Genomic DNA, 22,904 nt, shown 5'->3' with positions numbered 1-22,904 from the left:
CCCGAGATCACGAAACTTCCCCTCTTATGTACAGACTCTTCAGATTCTTCAAATTCTTCACCATCAGCCAATTCGGCGTCTCTTTCCTCGGGAAGCACTTGAGGTCCAGCTTCCAGTTTCGGCGGGAAACTTGGCCTTACCCTCCTTTTTTCCTCTTCTCCAGGATTATCATCCCCGCCGGTGTTGGTACCAACTCCCATGATGGTCAGCTTCTTGAGAGGCTCCAGCTTCTCCATCTCCGCGACATGCTTATCCATGGGGAAACGCCAGTCTGTGTAGATGCAAAGCTTTTCGAGACACTTCAGTTCATGCAAAATCCAATCTTGCAGCCTTTGTTGTCGTCTCCTTTTTGTCTTCGGTGACGAAGAAGCCCTTGAGCACTTTGAGGTATTTGAGGGACGACAGGCCTTTCGGCATTTTGGCTAGCAAGTAGCATTCAGACATGTCCAACTGCTTCAGCTTCTTTAGCTTCTCGATCCTCTCCGGGATCTTCTCGAGATTCGCGAAGCCCTGAGGTCGAGCACCTCGAGGTTCGTGAGCTCGAGGATGGAGTTGTGGAGCTCGATGATGTTGGAGACGCCTTGGAGGCTAAAATACTTGACGTACTTCAAGCTCCCGAGCTTCTTGAAGAACTTGGGATCCTCCACCTCGATGTGGTGGGCCATCATGGCCTTCCATCTCCCGAGATACAAGATGTTGAGATTCTTCATCTTCTCAAACCACTCATCTATGAATTCAAGGATGTGCTCGTCCACATTCATGAGGAGGTGGAGATTTTTCAGCTCTCCGATTAGGTCGTTCACCACTTTGATTGGTTCATCCGCCTTCCTGTCATCGTTCTTTATCTTGGAATCGTCGTGCTTCTTCTTGAAATCGTCGTCGAGATCAGCCCCGACCCGCTCAAGCACGCTTGGAAGGTTTGCTTGAAGCTCTGTGTCGGACCGCCTTCTTTGCCGAAGTTGAATACCCTGGCCCTTCGGCTAGCTCCACCAGTACCGATCGATGGAATGGGTGGAGCCTGTGAAAGATATACGGACTAGATTAGCATACTGAGCTAAGGGTAAATGGTCGAATTTGTCATATCATTTGAGTCATTTACCCAACAATGTCATGTCATTCAGGTAATTACCATTTAGTCTCCATTGTTTTCTTTTTGAAATAACATGTCATGCGAACAAATTCTGCGATCGGAATATCAACGTGACAACCAAAATTACACTTTGATTACTCGATCAACGTTTAATTCCGATAGACCGAATTTAGTACCCATTGTTTTATTTTGAAATAACATGTTCACTAAAAGTTTTGGCAATTAGAATATCGACGTGAAACCTAAATTTCGGTTGTCACATCGAGTTTTCGATTGCCGATTTTTTAAGAACAATTTATTCCAACAAATAAAAACGATGTGAATTAAATGGTACTCCTCCGTCTCAAAAGATTGTCTCACTTTGACCGGAACGGGTTTTAAAAAATGTAATGAAAAGTGAGTCGAAAAGTTGTGGAATGAGATCCGTGTGTGATCAAATATTAACTAAGTTACGGTAATAACTAATAACTAATATCAATTTTGTTGTTAAAACAGCAACACAAAGACATAAATTTATCAATCTTCGTAGATAAACTTATGCCTTTATTGACATTTCAAATTTACATGTTGTATTGATATAATTATGTCTTTGTGTTGATAATTTTAATACACAATATTGAAAGTTACTACCCAGTCCCCGAAAATTTGATACGTTTACTATTTTTGTCCGTCCTGAAAATTTGATACACTTCACTTTTACTGATTTTGGTAGTGGACTCCATATTCCACTAGCTCATTCCTACTCACATTTTATTATAAAACCAATACTTTAAAAATAGGACCCACATCCCACCAACTTTTTCAACTCATTTCCATTACATTTCTTAAATCCTGGTCGGATCAAAGTGTAGCAAATTTTGGGGACGGAGGTAGTATTATTTATTACTATAAATTAGTTAGACACTAACGCAATCCATGTGGGTCCTACTTTTGTATATAGTTTTATAATAAAATGTGAGTAGGAATGAGTTAGTGAATATGTGATCCACTACAAAAATTGTAAGTGAAATAGGACAAATTTTTGGACGGACGAAAATGAAAAATGGAACAATCTTTGCGGAACGGAGGGAGTAATTACCTACATATTAGGTTGAATACTCTAAAAAAGAGACAAAATCGACTATTTACTTAGACAAAAGAATACAAACCTGCAGCTGTTGTCACCGGGGCGGCCTCGATAAGGAAGCCCTTGTCCATCAATTCTTTCAAGTAGTCCTCGGCGACCTCCTCGTCCTCGGCGAAGCCCTCAACGACCCACCATTGCAGCATCAGCCTCTCTTGATGATGGCACCCTGCGGGAAAATGGACAGACAAAGCAAGCATAGCTTGAGGCGTTCCCGAGCTTGTAGTAGCAGTCCTCGAAGTCTTTGAACTCCTTGCTCATCTCGAAGAGGACTCCTGTGCAGCACGGGGATCTTCTTGGGCTTCTCCCGGAGATTCGATCCTTGATGAACTGCTCTTTTAACTGCTTGCCTTTGTGTGCTCCGATGTTGGAAGGAATGGTGAGCTTCACCTTCATCAGTTCATTTCTGAACTTTTTAGGGTTTCTTCCAAACTCTTGTTTCTGAGGGTTTCATCCCCACCCCCTTGATATCTTGAAAAACACTTTCGAGTGTTTTGAGATCATCGTTGAGGCGTTTGTTGTAACTGTTGAGATTCTTGGCCTCCTTGCGCATTTCTCTCAGGTCGCCTTGGATCAACTCGCAGGCGTGGGCTGGGGTCAGGTGGAGTTGGAGGCTGAGGTGGCGATGCGATTCTGATTCCGTTGGCTGCTTTGTAGTCCGGCCTTTTAACCCGAGCAAGTTGCGTGCTCTCTTCCACCCTGACAATTTCACGGGGAAGTTTGACGAGGTGGTTGGACGTTTTGGTGCTTGGATTGCCATCGGTCGACATGATGGACCGGTGGCGAATCCTCTTTTTTCTTTTGTTGGAGAAAAATGGAAAAGGGAAATGAGCTAAAATAGGGTTTGTGGAAGAACATATGGTGATCCTTGAAGTGAGAGGAAAGGAACAGAAAAGAATTCATTCTACTTTCATCATTCACAAGTTATATACTAATACCTTACTCTTGTGCTGGGAATAGGATTGGGGTATGGAGAATCAAGTAAAGGAGTATCTACTTTATGATTCTGGTACGTAAGATACAAAAGATTATTCTATACCAATCAATATTGATGTTTACCTGCATAAGTTATAGATAGTGGGCAGACAGGTCAGTTAATCGATTAGTCGAAACTCCTAAACGTGATCACATCGTTTAGCCATTGGTCGACTAAGTGTAGCCATCACTTCTTATGGTTACACTGGCCGATATTACACGAATGCTATATAGCTGTGAAAGTAGTCGATTATCGATTAACCGAGAACTGGTCAATTCCAATTTGATTCCCAATAAACAAGTTACACTTTTTTGAGTAACTCACTCTTTATTTCCCAAGTTTTTTTTTCTCCTTTGACATTCCCTTTTTAAGCACTATATATCAAATAAGTAAGACACAAACAACTCTGAAATTCTTGCACAGAAATTTTCTTTTAAAAGAATTATGATAATTTGCATTTACCATTGCAGTCCGACAAACAACCATCATATGTACACCAATTTCGACATCATTAAGCAGCAAGGGACTCCATATTCCCAGAATATTTGTGGAATTCCAACTATTTTCCTCCAGTATTGGAACAATGATTCCCAGATTCTGGCACAGTTTAAAGAGACTCACTGAAGAGGCCTTCATCCCCATGTTAGAGTAGGCAGCAGTTCACACGATCCCTACCACAGAAGTCGGCAGAACAATGGCGTCGTTGGAGGTTTGTTGCATGCTGAGAAGTTGTGGGCATTTGGTTGACACAACAAAAGGTGGACATAACTCTAAGTAGGCTTTACTGTCGCTTCCACGCATATGGTGTCCCCTCTCCCATGCCAGATTCCATCCTGGACGTTGTTCATCTCCAACGTCCTCGATTCCTGCTCAAGTTCACAAATTGTAGTGGATCAATTTTACAGCTGATGGTTGATTCTCCAATTTAGTTTGCCTTTCACATTTTATTCTTTACTGAGGAGATATGGGATGGGATTATGAATGTTATGTTTAGTGAATTTAGTCATATCCAGCGGAAAACAAATCTAACAGGACGGACCTGACTTAACATGCAGCTCGGACAAATAACATGGTAAATGAAGTCATCTAAGGAAGTATCACCGCCCTGCATAAGCAATATATAGTCGTATCAGCTATCAAGACTTGCAAACTCATTGTAGCGTAGCATAAAGTTTGAAACTTAAACATATGTGCAAGCGAATGAGATGTGAGCAGAAGGAAAGAGAACAGATTGTATGCAGATCAAATACCATGTAAGGAGATACACACATATCCAAATATACCCAGAAAGCAGATAAACTGTATTGTGAATAAGTATTGTTAAACAGAAAAAAAATTGGGAAGAACTGAGTTGTAGCCAAATGAAGAAAACCATGAGATCATTTGCAATGGCTGAGATGCCAGAATACAGAGGCTTGAAAAACAAGCAGAAAAAGTGAACAAAAAAACTAGAAATACATCAGATGATAGCAATTACAAAATATAGTAAACAAATGAAGGATTTGGAAGTAACGTAAAACAAATGGTAATGTTGTTATCCGCTGATAGTGATTTGAATTCTATTTATAAAACAAACCCCTTCCACAGCCCTCAGAGCAAATGTATTGTGCAAAGGCAAAATAAGATCTACTCCCACAGTCCCACTAACCACCCATTCCTTTTTTTAATTCAATTGAATTGAATAAAGCGATATGAGGAACAATTAACAGATACTACTAAACAAATACAATCATAAAGAATGGAGCAAGTTGTATATCTCATATGGTTTTTCACTTTCTCCACCATTTACATTTCTCAAGCCTATCTGATGTTGTGCATTTTTGTAGGAGTATTACTTATTTTGCTTCCTAGTGACTATTGCCCCAAAACCTTTTCATTTTTGCCAGGGTGTCAGAGGAACGGTGTTTGGTACAAGTATGAATCAACAAAAAAGAATACTGCCAATATGGGAAATATCAATCATAACAAATCACCACATGGGTAAAAGACTAAATTCTGAAATCATTGAAACAGAAATGATATAACCGCCAGGTAGAAAACGGGTTTAGAAGACAATGCTTACTTTTATATTGAACTTCTTTATTTGTATGCGGTAATATCCCATATATGTTCCAACTGAGAGAGCGAATGACATAGCCAAATAGAGAAAGTAGCATTTTCTGGTTATTGTGAACGCTAGCAGGTTGAAAAGGGCAATGACAAGAAGAATCAAGTGGACAGATCCCTGCAAAAATACATACAAACTCAATACTCAACAATGAAAGAAACTCTTTTCAGAAATACTAAACACGCATAAATAGCAATGTCAAAGAATGGACTCCTAAAGAGTTTTTACTCCTTCACTGGTTAACTGAATCCCCCCACCCCACCCCCACGAAAATGGATCCAGATTTATCGGTTACTTACAAAATAAACTTACTAGTTAACTATTTGAAGAAAATCAAGACCCTTCCACACAATTTCTTCATGATATTCAGATTCTTGCATAGGCTAATTCGGACTGTCACATTATTAAGTACATTTGCACACTCCAAATGGTAAGTTGAATACAAACGCTTCAAAGGAAAGAACTGTGCATTTACCTGAAGAAAACAAGAACCAAATCCTGCTCGTTTCATATTCTTGCCAAATCTGTAACAGGGGCAACTGCAACAAATGGCAATCCACAGAAAGAACAGCACATTAATGACTCCAAAAACTAATTTTCAACCCACTTAATGAAGAGATATAAAGCAAGATTTGTCGGAGTTGACTCTTGTCTTAAAGTTCACCACTAAAGTTTAAGATTTTACCACCTTAAATAGTTTAAATTGCCTCATATCTCTAATCCAAATATGGTAAACAAGAAAATCACATCACCCCAATGAAGATATTTTTGCTCCTCTTAGTGATAATCAAGAGAAATGGAATAAAGGCAAAGAAATTTGCTGAAACAGTAGTAAGCGTTGAATTGACGCCAAAATCAGAACGTCCATTTCCAAAATCAAATCACAAACAAAAGAAAACGACATCAAAATTAACAGAAAGAAGAATCCAATTCACCGTACAAGAACTCAGAAAAAAGCTTCCCCAAATTTTTCAGAACCCAAAACCCTAAAAAAGGAATTTTCCCCCCAAAAATTTGGGTAAATGAAAAGGTGGCTAAGGACGAGAAAAGTACCATAACGATTGAAGAGCGAGGCGTCGATCATCCAAACAGTCGTAAAAGAGCTCACCTTCCCACATTCTATGGACTCCGCCTCCATATCCAAGCTCATCCTCCTCATCTCCGTTGAGCTTCCCCATTTCCCCTGCTGCGCCTGCATCGCCACGGTCGAGCACAGCATGTCGAAATCCAACACAGAAACCTCCTCGCTCAGCAGCCTCTCCTCCTCCTCCCCGCCGCCGCCGCCGCCTGCTCGCCGCCTCCCTCTCCAGCTCCGTCATAATCGAATTCGCCTCTGCCGGTAATCGATTGATTAAGCAGAGAAAAGGCGAATTGATTTGGGGTTGTTGAATCAAACAACAACAAAATAATGGAGAGGGATTGAATGGGGGTATAAAGGCAAGCAGCTAAAGAATGGTTGAATGCTGGTTGGCGCCACTTCCATTGATGGTGGGCCAACGGATATATTAAAGGCGCTCCGACCACCACGCAATTTTGGGGGTTTTATAATTATTAATTATTCCTCTTTTTCTCTTTAATTCATCATAAATCTTTTCCTTCTTTATCTAATTCACTCAATTAGATTCATTGCAAATAACTGACTCATTTTTTTCAATCTTCCTTCTTTGCTAATTGTGTCAATTTGATTTATTGCTATTAACTGTCTCATTTTATTTTTCCATCTAGAATCAATGCTAGGAGATTGATTTTATTAATTTACTTATAAATTTGAATAAATCAAATATGTAAAACTTAAATTCACATTTCACTAATTTTATTCAAATTGTTGACAGTATTAAAACAGATAAAAAAATATATTTCTTTTGTTAATAAGTCAAACCTTGATATGGAATATATACCATATGAAAAGAAGAGAAATGATGTACTATAGTATTTATTTATTTAATATATAGTTTAATTTCAACATTTTAATAACTGTATTCATATTGTTAGTTTAACAAACTACATGAAAGCCAAAACTGATTTATTCATTTATTTCAAAGTTATAAAAATATAAATAGATTGTGCTTTTTACGTAATTTGAATAATTAATAATATTAATAACAGTAATGTTTAATCAAAATAAATAATTTTTGATAGTTGTATATAGGGTTTAGGTAGTAGTCAGACACCACAATATGATCTGTAAATATAATATGATTGGATAAGTATGATTGTTGGTGCATGTATTATTTGGCGCATCATAATAATTGTGGATGTGACGCAGATTGTTGGCTGGTGATTGTGCGTTTTCATTATGCATTCGGCTGGGTCAACTATGGATCACTACAAATTAACATTCTTGCCCTTTTATATACGCATGTGTATATATAATGATACGTTTCTTTCTTGTGGTAACTTGAAATTGATTGCATGATTAAACTAATGTAATTGACTATTGTCATAATAGGTTATAGAATCCTTGTAATGTAAACTGGTATTGACTGTTTAAAGAACATCATATGTATATACAGAAATTATTTGTGTGTATGAATAAATCTGATTGTAAAATTGGTAACGAGAAACATTTCATCAATTAAGTTAGCGCCTCATCGTCGGAGTTAGTAAGATATTTCTACTCCATTTAATATGTTCAAAGTTCATATCATAACGAAGTAATTGGACAATCATTAGTAACCTTGTTAATTTGATAAACAAAATCAATCTTAACGTATATACCATTATGATGATAAAAGTTGGTGTTAAGATATCCACAATGTTGTCATGGTAATTAGTCTCGTTTCGGTCAAAACTTTATTTTCAGCTGCCATGTTATCATCTTTCATTTCAATCGAATACCACAATGCATCCCTCGCTTCCCACTTAAAGCCCCATCGCTGACGCCCAATGGGCAACCCTCGCTTTTGGAGAGAGAGCGAGGGGATGCATCACAAATGATCATATTTCCAACTTCCACAAGATTGTGGCAATTATTACTCGTACTCCTCCAACCCTTAAAAATAGTTTTATTTTTCAATTTTGGCTTCATACACAAAAATAGTCTCTTTATATTTTTGACAAGCCTTTTCTCCCTTATAAGAGCATCTCCAATGGTCGGCTAGCGACCGAGCTAGCCGATTCGGGCGGCCGATCGGCTAGCCGAACCATTGGAGGCGGCACCGAGCGGGCCGATCGGCGTGTGGCGCCGATGCGCTCGGCCGCCATTGTGGCGGCCCGATCGCTAAGCACGGGGAGGAGGTCCGGAAGGGGGGGAGCGCATCGGGGCCGCGGTCGGCCGTTCGGCGTTTGCGCCAACGCCTCCGTCGAGCTCACTAGGCGGAATGAGGAGGATGCCCGGAGGATAGTCGAAGTCGCTCCCCTTGGCGGGGACGTACAGGAGTTCCACTTCGGGAGTGTTTTTTGTTGCGAAGGACTCGAGAAGTTCCGTGCGGGGGCGACGCGGGTGGCCGAAGAGCGAGACGAACTATACGCGACTACAACGGCGGCGGGCGGATCCCACGACCTCCCCGGATGCCGAGGAGTTTCCATCCCCTCCTTCATTTGCCGGTCGCCCCGCCCGGCTGGGACGAGCGGCGCACCGGCGCGAGGGGCGGATCCCCTCGCCCCCGCGAGGTCCGGTCTCCGCCCTCCCACCCCGCCCACTCGAGTACACTCTCCATTCGCGTAACCAAACGCGGGCTCGGATGTACAAGGTCTTCCAAGATCGGAGGAGCCATGACCCCATGGAGAAGATGTTTCTTCACTCGATGCTCGAGAGCATGCGGGTTGATTTGGATGTCGCGAGGGCACGGCTAGGGGTTCGACGTGGGCTCACGGGTAGCGGCAACGGCGGCGGCGACGGCGACGGCGATGAGGAGTAGAGAGTGGCGGGGCTTGTGTGTGGAAGCCCTTTTTTTAAAAAAAAAAATCATGTACTTATTTTTAAATCTTTGTACTTTTTTTAAATGGAATGGATTAATTTTCAGGTATATGTGTCGTAAATTTAATTCCGTAATTTAATCGTAATTTTAATTCCAGTAAATGTAGTATATTTTGAATTATTTTTATTGCGGGGCTCTTATCGGGCCTAAATCTGATAATGGCAGTAGATTTTTTAGAGCTGCGACGTGGCAGGGAGAGAATGGCTAGCTTATCATGGCCTATTGCGCATGTAGCATTGGAGATGCTTAGAGCATCTCAATGTCGCTTAGCCAACGCTAGCCGATTCGTCGTCTACATGGTCGGTTGCCGAACCATTTGACGGCCCGTAGAAATCGGCGAGAAAAGCTGGCTGGGCTAGCCGATTCGAGGTCATGGCCGATCGCATGCCGCCATTATGGCGTGCCAATCGACCGCGATCGCCGCTATATTTTTAATTTTTTTTTAAATTTTTGAAAAACTATATAATGTATTTTTTTAATGTTTTTTTATGAATTTTTTTAATTATGTAATTTTTAAATAGGCCAGTTCAAGGCATACTAACTTTTTTTAAGTATTTTTTTATTAAATTAGTGCGAGTAGAGTGGGGGGCTCGTGTGTGGAAGCTCGGATTTTTTTTTATTATGTAATTTTTTTGATTTTTAGTTAATGTACTTATTTTATTTAAATAAAATTAAAAAAAATTTTCCGTATATGTATCGTAAATTTAATTCCGTAATTTAATCGTAATTTTAATTCCGTAAATGTAGTATTTTTTGAATTATTTTTATTCGATTTCTTGGACTAAATCGATGTAGTAGATGGATTTTTAAATCGCTATACATGACAGGGAGAGAGTGGGCGATCATGGTGGCTGTATTTAATTTGGGGATGCTCTAAGGTGGCTAATTCTCCATTAACAATATTTCACATTAAAATATGTGCCGTAGTCTTTACTTTTATAAATCGGGAGTATTTAAATTTGAAAACTACAACTAAAATACCTAAATTAAAACTACAATCTAATCAAATCCCATTTTCTCTGAACCTGCATTGCTAGTTGCTTCAAACTTCAAAGCCATTGAGTCCGTAAGATTCCACCCAATGGAGTAGATTTTTTCCATGAAAGTTGTGTGTGAAGATGATCACTTGAATCCAATTGTGACAAAATTGTGCATTTTCAATTGGATTGCAAGTTGGGGAATATAGTATTGTCTTCTTCAAATGGATAACCTTTAACTGTGACTCGTCAATGTCGGGGTGCTACTTTCTTCTGCCACGCATCCTCTTTACCCCATCCCCATCCAAATCCCTACTTTGTCCTTCCTTCCTCAGTCCAATCTAACTCAAATCGTTGTAAATTTTCATTCTTGATTCACCTAAATTAAAGATTTCAATTTTAATTTCATACCTTTCTTCCTCGGTAGCTAATTCACAGTCATCAAATTTTCAATCGCTGTTTACTGTTTGCTTACTAATCAAAACCCTCACAAACCCTAATTCCAATTTTTCCCCAAAACAGAGCTTCACTGCATGGCATCACCACACAGCAATCGGAAGGAAAACGACCGCCCGCCGCCGCCGTTCTCCACCAGCCGGCCTCCCCGCTTCCCTCCCGGGACCCCCACCTCCGGCGCCCAGCGCAAGGTCGCGATCGCCGTCGATCTCAGCGATGAGAGCGCCCACGCCGTGAAGTGGGCCGTCCAGAACTACCTCCGCCCCGGCGACGCCGTGATCCTCCTCCACGTGCGCCCCACCTCCGTCCTCTACGGTGCCGATTGGGGCGCCGTGGACTCTCCACCGACGCCGCCGACGACGAGAGGTCGCAGCAGAAGCTGGAGGACGATTTCGACAATTTCACCACGAGCAAAGCGGATGACCTACGCAGCCGCTGGTGGAGGCGGCGATTCCGTTCAAGATCCATATTGTGAAGGATCACGACATGAAGGAGAGGCTGTGCCTGGAGGTGGAGAGGCTGGGGCTTAGTGCTGTGATCATGGGGAGCAGGGGATTCGGGGCGTCGAGGAGGGGGAGTAAAGGGAGGCTGGGGAGTGTGAGTGATTACTGCGTGCATCACTGTGTGTGCCCAGTGGTTGTGGTGAGGTTTCCCGATGAGAGAGATGCGGATTCTGATGATGTAAATGGGGGTTCGGGGAAGGCGCTGGATACGGATATCTCGGCTCTGCAACCGGTGCCGGAGGAGGAGGAGCGCTCTTTCTTGATGCTTCTGATCATAATGCAGGTGAAGTACAATCACTGAATCAGTTCACTTTTTGGATGCGATGAGGATTCGTTCTTTGTTTTATCTCGGGTTAGGACTTAGGACATAGGATTGCATCAACCTATGCAACTTTTTATTTATATACTGTGCATAGTGGAAGTCAAGCAATTAGAAGAAGCTAATTTCGTTTCAAGATTGAATATGATTCGACTTTGATATGTATAGTTGGCGGGATGAGTATTCGTAATGGGAAAGTGGGAAAAGTTGCGAGTTGCATTTGAAGTAAGACCTTGATTTCTTAGAGTGAGGCTGAGAGTTAGTATTACCTGAGCTGAATAGAAGTTTAGATGGAGAAATCTCATAGGTGCCTAAGGTTATTAAGGCCTGTGAATCTTAGTAGAATCAAGTTCCCTGCTGATTGAAATAATGGACGTAAGCCGATGAGATTGTAGGATATTTGCAGACGTAAAATCAGAATGCCAATTTTATTTTTCTCCTGGATATTGTGTTTGTGTCTGACCTCTTAATCTACTCATGGCACCAACAAAAGTATTGAATGGTGTTTATGTTTACTGTGTTAGTACTCCAACATTTCTGAAAATTATATAATCGTGCGCTGGTTTACAGGCCGATAACCAAACAAGCATGTTTATGCGTAGAGTTGATTTAGAAGAGTGATAACTACCTGTTTCAGATTTGAATTTTTATCTCGTTTCGTGTAACTTTTTAGAGGATGGCCACATTGGGCAAACAGTTGGGTTAAGCTTTTAAAGAAAAGAGTAGACTGATATTCATGTCTAGCTACAAAATAATGAGTCATCAGTAGATTTGCCAAGGAAATATGTCTTAGCACAAAAGGAGATATCTGTAAACTGCACACTCTAACTCTCTAAGGCTTTCTTGAACTAAATTTAGTTGAATGTAGCTATATAGTATTGGGTTCACTCTCTAATAGCTATTCATGACCTGAGTGAAGGCAATAATAATTGACTCATGTAGTGTTATCTGCTTTTATAATTTGGCTTGCTGTAGCTGAAAAATATTTGGTAACAGCCATAAAAATGCATATTGAACTCAAGGTGGTGTTGTAGTTGTTGGAGAAACCAATATGTCTTAATAATGGAGTATAAAAAAACTATTTGAAGATTAGACTTCTTTTGGAGATTAGAATCCTGATACTATTGAGATTCTCCTAAAATGATAAAGCTTGAAATAAGCAAGAGCTGTCAAGACTTGGAGATTTGGTCTCAAAAGTTGATTGAAGTTGAACTATATTGTCTTTTGTACACAATCAGATTGAAGAGAAGGCATGTCGCTTTATTGTTATGACATGTTGAGTAATATACATGGTCAGAGTTATACCACAAGTAGTTAGATTTTGCTTATGAAATGATCTGATTCATTCCTGGTACTTCAGAACAAACTAATTTTAATCAGCAATAAATTATAAAAATTTGTCCAAATTTCCAAAACATTTTGAGTTAGAGATATATCAGGTAAACTGGCATAAACCATAGATGACATGATTGTGAATAGCCCAAAGAATCTAATATGTGCAATATATACATGCTTCGAATTGAATATTGAAGGGATTTTTCTACTAGATTATCTAGAAAACACCATATGTGATGATTGCTAATCTAATGCTTGTTCTTCGCTGCATGACAACATCATATCATGTTTTGTCAATTTATTGCCTGTCTCAATGAACCAACCAAGCCTTTCTGACCTTGTTCATATACTTTTAGTATAAATGCTTTAAGAAAAAGTAAACGTTAACAATTGTTACTGATGTTTATGAGTGTTTTAGAATTGATAAGTGGAGGGGTGATGAAGGCCTTTATTGCTTGACCGGAACCTAATGGGTAGGAAGGGAAGGAAATTGGCATGTAGTTTTAGTTATCGTGTTTTTCCATGGCTTTCTCAATCTTAGAGACTACTTTATGCTATGTTCCTCCCTCTATGAATGATTTAGTCCCGAGCTAAGTTCATTAGGTTTTGCACGATGCAGATGTGGAGAAGATCTCTTGAGCTGGTGATTGGAGAGGGCTTGTTTTCCTGAGCGGCGTTCATCATGGATACTTGTTTGTGTGAGAGAAGCTGAGTACTTCATTCGGCTTATCCTTTGGCTGCTGTATGTTGTTTCTGTGAAGGCTGAATGATCATCATTGTTGATGAGTTTCCTTCCTATGTTTTAGATACTGAGAATGGTCATGCTATCGATGTGATGTAAGCTATCTTCCTGACTTCTTCGCAGACACATCTTCCAGTTTCATATACTCATCTAATGGCGATCATACTGAAACCATCTATTTTCTCTATGTTATGTGCCTCATTCTGGTGTGTATTAGTGGATAATATATACTCCCTCCATCTGTCATTAGTAATCTCATTTGAATTTGACAAGCGTTTTAAGAAATATAAAAGAAAGTGAGTGAAAAAGAAAGTGGGACGTGAAATTCATTTTTATATAGTAGTTTTATAATAGGACGTGAGTGGAATGGTAGTGGGAATAGGTGAATCTACCATTAATAGTAAAAGTGAACTGGGATTTCTAATGGTGGATGGACTAATATAGTAAATCGGGATTTCTAATGACGGACGGAGGGAATAATACTAATTTAACTATGTGGGATGTAAGTTGCTTGAGCTAAAACTGTTGTTGGCATGGTTTGGATGTTGTCTTTGGACAGAAGAATCTGGGACTGGAATCTTCACAAGCATAAACGTTAGTACTATTCAGTAGTAGATCAATTTGGACATCAGACCACAACCACGAGAAAATTTTAATTTAGAAAATTTAATAATCCATATTCATCAATCGTAACTGTACGGCTTAGTTATTTTGACGCCGTACACATGTGCAGTCGGTATCATCCAACAGTTCTGGTTTTTCTAATCAAAATTTTAAAAAATACACTTATTTCATATTCCTCATTATTCCAAATAATAGTCGTCTTTTTCTATTTTAGTTCGTTATAAAATTAGTTCATTTTTAATTTTAACAAGTTCATTCTCTACTAACACCATTCACTTACTTCCTTTTTCTAATTTTTTGTTATAAATTATAAATTATGTATTAAAATTTGTACCGTCTTCAAAGTTTTTATTTTTTTTATGAAAACAGTGAACAAAGGTGTTTTATTAATGTTTAAGCTTTTAAACCAGGCAGAATTGCGAATTAGAGACCGAGAATCATATGTATAGAGAAAATCACAGAAAAGATTAAATTGGATACTAATTAATTATGTACTAAAATAAATCGGGTTTAGTGACCCTAATTATATTATTTAAAGGTTTATAAGATGTTGGATCATATTGTGTTGTTAATAGAAGTAGTGCAAGTGTGCAACTTGTAAATTGTAGCATAATGGGGTGTTGTGTTAAGCACGTGAACGTGTCGGTGGCACTCTTATTTTACACTCTCCTTAATCCATAATTAAGATATAATACCAATAGTTTATAGTCTTTGGTATCCATTAATGACCCAAATTCCAATCTAACCTCAAATCTCTTAATCACATCCAGGGACGGCTAAGACAGCCATAGGCTCTTACACCAAGAATTCAACCTTAATAATCCAAATGTCAAACATATCCATCTTTCCTTCAAATCAATTCAAATGTGACAGATGTAGGATGAGAAATCCATGTTTGTGTGAGGCTAGATTCATGCACATTCCCAGCTTCAATTGGCATTACATGATTGATTGATGTTGAAGCTTTAAGCATTCATCAATTTAGGACCGTTCAAACGCTTCTCCCTCTCCATTGGTTGATTCCACGTGGACTTTTGTTTCCTTTTCGTCTCTATTGATAATCCTAGTGGAAGATTCCTATTTTATGCTACTTTGAAATTAAAAAGAATCAAGGACATCAATCGTCCTGCCACACCATCAAAGATATTAGTTGTGATCTTGATACAATGTTAACACATTTTCCCATCCACAAGTATTTTGAAGTGCTTGTAATTAGATTCTTGAACAATTAAGCATAACATTAATTAAAGTGATTAAATTAAGTACAATCTTGGTGGTTGCTCTAACTATTACAACAAGTCACTGAGTCAATAATACACATGAAAAACATGGTTAATTAAGCCAAAGTTGTTGTCTTCATCTTGTGCTATCACCACATCCATGATCTCATCTTTTTGCCTTGGCGGAGGAAGTCGAGGAAGCCGAGGCGAAAGGGGAGGCAAAGACAACAGCACAACTTGGTTTTCGCTATCACTGTCTTTGTCATCTTCATCTTCATCCTCATCTTCGTCTCTCTGGCCATTGGCACAGGCCTCACAGACAGAGACCGTGGGGCCTAGCCTAGGGCCAGAGCCGGTCCATGGAGTCGGAGACTGGCAGGCGTGGCAGAGGAGAGTTCTCGTGTGCTTCGCCACAAGGAAGTTCGCAGTGTGAACCCTCCAAATCGCAAGTCCAGCACAGGCTCGCTTCGTCGGTTTCACAGTACATTCTTGCCACCTTGTTGCACAGCTCACATTTCTTCATTTCTTCTTTTAAATCTCAAGATTGAAAAAATTTGGCTTGGAAATTTGGGAGAAAGGGAAGGTTGCTGTCTGTTTTTTTATTAGGCTACTTATATATGGAATGGGGTGTAGAAGCAAGTTGTTTTTTTTTTATTTTGTTTTTTTTTCCTTCACTTTTTAATGTTTATTGGAATTTAGATCAACTTAAGAAATCACCAGAGTTTATTTCTTTTTGAACTTCCCAAAAAATTTGAGGTTTATAAGGTAATCATGTGAAGAAAAAAAGGACTATGGCCTATGGGGGGGGCTAAGTTTTTTTTAGGGACTTCAAAAAATTTTTTTTTAATAGTTACAAAGAACGGGGGTTTTAGGCTGAATAAATAGGAAAGATATTATTTAATCTTGGGGTATAATTTTGTTTTGGGGGATAAAAATAATGAGTTTGAAAATTTGGACAATCTTTTTCATTCTCTTAAATACGAAACCGAGACGCGAAATAATGACTAAACAAGAAATCATATATTTTTAAAAATAGATTTTTTGAACTAAAATATTGGATAAAGTTTCAATTATTTTTTATAGAAAAATATTTTTAGATGTGAAACTTGTCACAAAAATTTAAGAAATTACAATTTTTTTTTTTAAATAATTTTTTAATAAATATCTCTTTATATGATTATTATTAAAAAATAGAAAAAAGTTTGAAAATAATTTTTTTTAAAATTTTTGAGTTTTGAGAATTTGATCAAGAGGAATATAAATTTATTGTTTAATTGTTTTAGCAAAAGAAAAGAAAATTTTTTTTTCCAATTTTTTTTTTAAAACTAAAAAAAACAATAAATCAAATTTTTTAAAAAAACAAAAAAAAAAAGAAAAGTAATAAACGTATGTAAAGAATTTTTAATTGCTTTAAAAAAACAAAAAAAAAAAAATAGATAAATTGTTTTAACAAAACAAAAAAATTTAAAGATAAGTAATATAGTAATACTAAGTAGAATAGAATAAAACATGAAACGGGGAAAAAAATTAAAAACAGCGGAAAGGACCAAACTTTGAACCTCTTTTTAAAGTCTACCCCCCTCCCTATTTTTTAATTGATCTGATATTTTAAAAGTCTACAGGGCCTCCTCCCATATAATTCATGAAAGATAAAGAGATTCAGAATGAAAATGTAGTTTGGATGGCAAATACTTTATATTTTTTTTTTTTCAATAAAGGGAGGGAGGGGGGGAGGGGATTTTGGGATTAATTAGGAATTAATAGTATCAAAGTTTTAATTTCGTAAGGGGAGAGCTAAAGTGTGAGAGGTTACTTTTCCTATAGCATTAATTCTGGATGGGGGAAATTGGTTTTTAAGAGAATGACAAAATTATTTTTTTTTTTCCTTTTTACAATCAAATACCTATAAATAAATATACGGGAAATATAAAAAATATTATTCTTAAATAAACCTTTAAAATAAAAATTTTAAAAATAAAATTTAAATATAATATAGGATTATCAACTCAATCCATAAAAAAAAAATATTAGTACTAATCAGGATGTTGAGGGAAAAGTTAACAATTTTTTCCCACAAAGGGGGGAAAATGGAGTGTTCTCGAATACTTTGTTTGAACCCAACACGTTTTTTAAAAAATATCATAAATAACATTATTGTTTTAAAATTAAAATTTAAAATTGAAATAATTGAGATCAAAGTTTGTGAATTTATAAAGGGGCCCCAAATAAATCCCTAGTGCGTTCCACGACTACGAGAGTAAATTGGGGGGGCCTTTTGAACCCCCATTTTCAGTTTTGGTACTTATTTAATAATTCCATTGTTTATATTTCCTTTTTTTAGTTTTTTAATATTTGTGATGCACATATTTTTGAACTTCAACCCTATTTAAAAATTTGTAGCATAACAAAATATGAAAAAAAAAAGGGTTTCGTTTTTTAATTGGGGACTAGGGCCCATGCTTTATCTTTAAGAAAGCAATTTTTGTAAAAAATAATATCCAACTTTCTTCGAGATGTGTGTGGTTTAAATGTCCCATTCCATGCAAGTATGCAACAATCAATTTCAGGGTCATTCAAATTAAAATGTTTATTTATGATTAATGATTAGAGGTGATGTATATTCTTCTCTTATTTGGTTATCTTATATAAAAACTTCTAGTGATAACATATTTTAGTTTTTTCACTGTAAAGAATTCTGATTAACCCTTATACTTTAACAAAAATATCACTTTCCCAAAAAGTATGTTTTATATATTTTAAAAAAACTAAGGCCCCCTTAAGAATTCCTTTTTCTTTTTTTCAATAACAAACTTTTTTTTTAAACCTACCAAATTTCAAATCTTTTTTTTTTTTATTAAAAATATAAAATATTATCTTTTCTTTCTTTATTTTTAAAATTAATACATTTTTTTAATTAAAATTTTTAACCCAAAACTTTAAACTTTCAAAAAAAAGTACTTAAAGGGGAAGGGGGTCCACAATCAAGTTAAAACTTTTGGGGTAGAAGATAAAGCATGTGAAAATTTTTTTCCCTCAATCAATACGTCGAAAGTTCGAGTCAACTTAATTGATATTTTTTTCATCAATCAAAATAAATTCCCCCAATAATTAAGATGTTAGGCTGATTATTGGGGTTGGGTCATCCAATCAAAAACTGAGGGATCTAGTTTTTTAAATTTTCTGGCCCAAAAATTTATCATGTTGTTTGTAATTTCAGAAGAATGTTGTTTCTTTTCTTATCTATAAAACGATAGCAATGAATCATCCGAACCAATAACTAAATTGAACACCAATGTTTGGGTAAAATTTTAAAAAAAAATTCAATAATTTAAGCAATAAATTGGGAACCCCAATTTCCCTTTTTTTTTTACAGAATCTATCCTTCTAATATAACCAACGGAAATTCGGAGACTATTGTTATCCCCCTTAAAGGGGCAAAAAAAATTCAGATTAGTTTCTTCTCCCCAAAATTTTTATTCACTTACTATACATCAGTGCAACCCAAAAAGAAACTGTGAGTTCGGGCACAGACTTAAAGCTAAACAATGTTTTCGAAATCCCAAAAAAGTGAAGATGCAACATAAATTAAAGACCAAGGGGGAAGATGAAAAGAGAAAAGAGGAAGAATCTGCAGAAAAAGGAGTGGATTGAGCCTTGTAACTGAAGCCTTACGACACGAAATGAAACAGACTGCTAAACCTCATTTTCCAGCTCCTTTATATCAACCTCTCCAAAGAATACGATGCATTTTGTATTTTAACTCGATTGCTTAATAACGCTTTATTCACCTTTTCAAATTTGAGATGAGTGAGAATCTTTAACTAAAGCAGGTCATAAAAGTGGATTATGTCTCTTTTTTCTTTAACCTTATTCTGGTAATAAAGAGTTGTTCTTTAACTGTCTGGAATTTATCAGATATTTTGAAAAAGGAAAAGAGAAAAGTAGGCTAACAAGAAGAATCAATACCCACAGCTAATGTAAGTATTAACAAACTAAAGCTGTTCAAAGAGGATGAAAACTAGGTATATTTCCTATTTATCCTATTTAACTACAACCATTTGGCTTTTACTATCTGCAAAAATATATGGTAAAGGTTTATCTTTGTTCATCATTCGGGATGTTTCCCAAAAAAATGTCCCGCCATTTAAGTACTTTTTCGTCCACCATTAAATGTCTCACTTTTTATTTTTTTTTGTTTGTTCGCCAATAAATGTCCAATATCACATTCTACTAATTTATTTCATCATATTTATTATAAAACTAATATACAAAAATAGGTACACATTCACTAAGTTTTCTATCCACTTTCTTTTACAAAGTTAAACAATTTCTTAAAATCGAATCGGACAAAGAAGGAACATTTATTTTTGGACGAAGGGAGTATTACCATTTAATATCAATTGTTTCATTTGGGGAATAGAATGTCCTATAAAAAATTTCTAGTGATCAGTATATTGACGTGATTACACGTTGATTATCTAAAGTTACACATTATCTAAAATTACACATTGACTACTCAATGGACATGTAATTTCGCTGCACGTGATATTTCGATCGCCAAATTTTTTTGCAAGACATTGTAATCCCAAAAAATGAAACGACTGATACTAAATGATAATTACTTCAATATCGAAATTATATTTTCAGGTAAACGTTCTAAAATGATGAGCGAATCGACTCTTTATCCAAAAAATCTCAAGCCGTTTATCTATTTACATATTTTTTGCTTGCTCTTGTCACAAGATTTCCCCTTTAATTTTCCCTCCAACAACCACCCAAACAAAAGTAGCATTTCCTCTATATATATGCATCCTTTTTCATTTGCAGTTTGTAAAAAGAAGAGGAAAATAAACTCATGCAACTATCTATGAAATAGAGATGGCATCATCAACTGAACTCAGTCTTAACACTGAAGCTCTGGTGGAAAAACACAGAAGCTGGAAGAATTCGTAGCTTGTTTGGAGGAAGAAAAGCTCAAGATTGAGGCTTTCAAGCGTGAGCTTCCACTTTGCATGCAACTTCTCACAAACGGTAATTTCTTGAAACACACTTGTGGTATTATTAGAGGCTACAGGCGTTGGATTAGTTAATTGATGAATGGTTGGATCAGCCACGGAGGCGTCGAGGCAGGAGCTGCAGGCGCAGAGGATGAAGCAACTCTCTGCGGATAATCGAACTGATGGCGCTGCGACGCTGGGGAGCGATCAAGTTGAGGGACGAAGAATTCGTCCCGGAGTTAGGTCTTGCGCCGCCTGATAACAAGGAGAAGAGAAAGGCGAGGAGGTGTTGGTCGCCGCACTTGCACAAGCGTTTCCTACATGCGTTGCACATGCTCGGTGGTTCACAACGTTAGTATATATCGTCACATTTAAGCTGTCCATATTTCTTTTTTAATTTGCTAATTAAAATTGTCATCTTTCTATATTTAAAATAAAATTTGCATTTACTCATTCAAGAAAATGATATCTTGAATGAGACTGAGTCAAATAAACTCGAGCAATTTGATTGTTACTAATTGATTATCTATTTTGGATGGATGTAGTGGCAACTCCCAAACAAATCACGCAATTAATGAAGGTTGAGGATTAACTAGTGAGGGTTAAAGCCATTTGCAGGTACTTTGTCTCTTTCTCTCTACCTAATTGATTGTACACACAATCCGTTAAGATTTTAATTTAAAAGCAATTACAATTTTTTGTATACTAAGGGATCGACGAGAATCCGTGCTCCAAGCCCAATGGTGGTCGTAGGTAACATATGGGTCCCACCGAGTATATGGCTACGAAGTGAGCACCGACCGCCTTCTATGAACGTAGAATTCTACCACCACCTTAATAATGAGACGACATTACCGTATAGTTCGACTTTATTTATTTTATTTTGAGAAATGAGTATTGTTAATGACCATTTAGTTGCTAGGATTTGTGTTCGCGTATCAAAGATTTTCTTAATAAGTTACCTTTAAGTTTGACTCTATTGGGTGGGTTATTATCGATCGGACCTGCATAAAAATGTTTAGCCATGACTTTGAGTAAATGGCAAGTGAAATTTTTTAGCCCACTTGGTAACTCATGGCCCATTTAAAAGGATAAACTCAAGATCGGCTAGTCATTCCTATTGGATTATACTAGTGCTTCAAGCCCAATCTGAGCTGATTTAATAAATCTTTGTGTATATCATTAACTAACTTCACCTAACCAGGCTACCACTATCATAAGTCCATAATAATTTTGAAAGTCCAGTCATAACACGTGAACATACGTCGAATTTGTCTCATAAAATAAATTCTTATAAGCGAGTGGGCCAAGCCAAGAAGTCTTGCAACACTTGACAAATTCTTTTATTAAAAGTGCGCCATACACCAAAATTTTCCATCCTTTCCAAATTAGTTTAATAAAATAATGCACAATCTACCAAGTTTTTCAACCCTTTCCACTAAAGTTAAAATTTTCAAATTTGTGTGTTCATTCCTCTTCTTTTGTCTTCATGCACATATATTTTGACCAAAAGTACTAATAACGCGTCTATCATAATTGTTTTTCCAAGTGGGGCGAGGTTGCCATAGACTTTCGTCTCATAGTTGTGTAACAGCGATCATCATGCTTGATCCATCTTTTCTGTCCAAAAATCAATGATAAATTCACAAAAAGCTAATAATTTATTCCACATGTTGGGCCTAGAGATACTTCGAAACATGTATAGAAGCAATCTTCCAATGGGAATACTAAATCCTAGGTAATTCGGGATAATCCACTCGAATATTATAAATAACAGTTAAGTTTCACCCTTAAAAGTCAAAAAAGTGTGTAAATCCAAGTTTTCTTAACAATATTATACTCTCTATCTCCGTTAATAAAAGTCTCATTTTTCCTTTTCATTCTTCCGCTAATAATATCTCATTTACTTTTATTATAGTAAATCATAAGGAGACCAAATGCTACTTCGTAGTCAACAATAATTTATACTCCTATCCCAAAATATTGAGTCTTATTTTATCATTTTCGACTATTTATCAATAGGAGTGCAATGTTTCACTAACTTTTTAAACTTCCAATTCTTAAAACTAGTCTAGAAAAGTAGAACTATGTATGGCAACCATACTCAACCTACGGAAGTGGAGAGTTTGGACAATGAAGGAGAGGTCGAGAGGGACATGGAGCCGTCCGAGGACAACACGCCGAGGGTGTGGAGATACACCACCGTCAGGAACTTCTCTTTTTCACCCACAAATTAATAATTTGTGTTTAGTTTTATACTTTAAAATAATTTTTAGTTATGATATGTTTAATTTTAATTATAAGCCACTAAATTTTATTTTTATTGATGTAATATGGAGTATATATTATTAATATAGTTTATTACTCCATATTTACTAATAATTCAAGTTTAATTTTAGGTAATAACTAATAATACTATTATAGTATATATTTATCCAAATTAACTAAAAATTGATATTTAGTTTTATATATTGTTATAATATTATTTCACCATATAAATGTTTTGAGATAATAT

The 22,904-nt window shown here is 36.9% G+C and overlaps 2 pseudogenes; one reads left to right on the top strand and one right to left on the bottom strand.

Moving 5' to 3' along the window:
• Nucleotides 1-3,604: 3,604 nt before the first annotated feature.
• Nucleotides 3,605-10,275, bottom strand: LOC125188445 (annotated as a pseudogene).
• A 210-nt stretch (nt 10,276-10,485) lies between these two features.
• Nucleotides 10,486-13,468, top strand: LOC125210729 (annotated as a pseudogene).
• The last annotated feature ends 9,436 nt before the right edge of the window (nt 13,469-22,904 follow it).

This window comes from Salvia hispanica, chromosome 1 (assembly GCF_023119035.1).
Source record: "Salvia hispanica cultivar TCC Black 2014 chromosome 1, UniMelb_Shisp_WGS_1.0, whole genome shotgun sequence".
Classification (NCBI taxonomy): Eukaryota; Viridiplantae; Streptophyta; class Magnoliopsida; order Lamiales; family Lamiaceae; genus Salvia; species Salvia hispanica.
This window is presented reverse-complemented; position numbering and strand designations above follow the sequence as displayed.